Source organism: Salvelinus sp. IW2-2015, unplaced genomic scaffold (assembly GCF_002910315.2).
Source record: "Salvelinus sp. IW2-2015 unplaced genomic scaffold, ASM291031v2 Un_scaffold1150, whole genome shotgun sequence".
Classification (NCBI taxonomy): Eukaryota; Metazoa; Chordata; class Actinopteri; order Salmoniformes; family Salmonidae; genus Salvelinus; species Salvelinus sp. IW2-2015.
The window spans coordinates 21,143-23,915 of record NW_019942756.1 but is presented as its reverse complement, the minus strand read 5'-3'; positions in this window follow the sequence as shown (position 1 = coordinate 23,915).

The following is a 2,773-nucleotide window of genomic DNA, read 5'->3' as shown; positions in this document are numbered from 1 at the left end:
TCCATAAACTTAAATGGATACTGGGTGGCTCCTGTATGTTAAGGCATGATTTCAAGCATGGCAGTCATTATACGGCTCTGTGTGTGGCAAAACCCATCTACATATCGCCTAGCTCACTAGTCAATGGACACACACATCCAATGGATCATTGTTATTAACAGAGGACGTTTACGGTCTGAGGCTCTAACGTGTGATGCTATCATTACTTCTTGTCAATGACTTCAGACATCTCTTTCTGCAATGGCGTGACATAGACGAGAGCCTCGAGTCCCAATAAGCCTAGCACTGGACATCTTAGTCAGCATTAAGAGCGCTAAAGGCATCCTTACCTTACTCCGTTCAAACTCCAGCACACTGGTATTACTGAACTATCAGACAACAACATCTGAAAGAGCCCGTGGACAAAACTGAATTTTTCTGTGTTTTTATATTTTCACACCATGATGATTGAATTAATACTGTGAAATTGTGAAAATAATGATACGCCCATGTTAGTGAAAGAGCTGTTCGAGAAAAGACCACCGAATCTGAAACAGTAGTGGGCTGGCAACATAGTAGTTGCTCGCATCTGATCGAGCTGCGTCAACGGTCTTGCCTGACGGTGACATCAAATACCGTAAATATAATGTTGCTTAATAGACCTAGACTAAGAAAAGAGAGGTTCCAAACCTCTGCAAATGAGTAACAGACAGTTTTCATGTTCCCTCTCCACTCAGGACCACGTGCGAGTAGACAAGTCCTAGCTAAAGTCTTTCTGAGAGAAATTGCTCTTTGATAAGGAAAGTCTATTTTCGTCTTATTGACACATTTTTAGATTGGAAACAACTCACAGTAAGAGTGATTCTCTTGTTAACCAGCATAATTTATTTTGATATTGAGATCATTTTAGACTAAAGGATCTCTTAAAATGGCATTCTCTAATAAAACCTGCTTTAACCCTCAATGATGAAACATGCTTGACAGAAAGCACTTGGTGCTCCAGGATCTAATTAATTGTTTTTAGAGCTTTCTAAAAGTACCAGTGTCCTGGGAGTTTTCTTTTATTCCTATAAACCAACAACAGATAGATATATATACTGCGATGTTTTTTCCTCTCTCTTGCACCCTGCAACTACATAAAGTAGTGGACTGTCTTTAACAAAAACTGAAACAAAAATTTAACGCTGACTTCATTCCAGTGTCCAGAAATGTTTATTGCGTGCGTTGAATAAAATCGCCGGCAATATTCTATTAGATATCAGCTCATGGGATGTTTGCTTCTATATGGTTGCGCCTCTTCGATGGATCCACATCCCTGTCTTGTTGTTCAGAGTGCTTTCTTCGAGGTACAGGGGCAGTAGCTTTCGGCTGCATCCAGGATTCAAACTGTCAGTTCCATGCAGCTGGGCTAACCAACAAATGTTAAAGAATTACTGAATGCTAGCATTGGATGTGCTTTTGTGGAAGCAGAACAACTTGTTGTCATCGACAGGTGCCAGATGTAGTAACTTGGTGTGCGTTTCTATGGACGCGGGCCTTAACTTTTTTTAACCATTTTATGTTCCTTTCTCAGCAACTGTTCGAAGTAACATGTAGCAGCAGCCTATGTTTGGCAACATACGGATCGTTTAGTGGAATTCCCACGAGAGAGTTACGTTAATGTGATTGGATGTTAATTATTTGAACTCTGAGCTACCTGTATTTGACACATTGTGTTGTTATTTATCGCTGAACACTAGACCACTGATTTATTCCAGAAGTATCGAAAGAACTGAATGATTAATTCATGGTACACTTCTATTAGTGGGAAAGAACCTGACATACTGTAGGTAGCATACAAGTTTGAAATGGTGCTAGACAGGGAATCATTTTTCTATCTATTAACCTTATATTTTCATTTTAAAAGAAAGCTACACCAATTTGTAGAAATGAACAGCAGAAACACAAGCAACCCAGGCCACACAACACATCGATCCATTCATTACAGCCAATGTTTCTACAACGTCAGATTATTTCCCGCCATTGGCTCTTTTTTGTGGCAGACCACCTAAACTGAGGGCATCATATTAACAGAAAAGAGCATCTGCTATTCTCCTATAGGACGACAGTAAATACATCACAATACGTTATCTGTTAGGCGCTTACACTATCCCTGTGCAATATTAACTGACAGCTACAAAGGTCATCATTTTAGGTCAAGTAGTGGGACGATTAATTAAGGTTAGTCTTAAGGAAACCAACTTTTCTCAGAGATGCAGATGATTAAGATAGGCAATAGAGAGGCAATGGTTTAAAGATCCAAGACCACGATGTGAACCAGTTCCTAACACATAAACTGTCCTTATCATGACAATCTTACTGTCCTATAGGAGAAGAGCAGACGCGCTTCTAAAGGTGCACTCAGTTTAGGTGGTCTGCCACCAAAGAACTGGTGGGGAAATAATCCTGACGATCCATAGACAAAATAGGCAGCGCTATCTATATGCAGAGCCAAAGGCGAGGAATGACGTACAAGTTTAATGGTGAAGTTTACGTCGATCTTTATGTGTCCCATCATAGAGACCCATGGGCCAAGGGCAACTTTTCACATATTGGTCCACCCTGGGTTGGCATAGTCTAATGATGAGTTTCATTAAGGTCCATGTCTGTGGGTTTGTTTTGGCTACACACGAGCAAAAGACAAGAGCAATGGCAAGTTCATGAAGGTTACGTTTATCTTTATTGTTTCATAGTCATTGGGCCGGGGGGGGGGGGGTTAAAAAAGATTTTCATTGAGGTCAATGTCTGTGGGTTA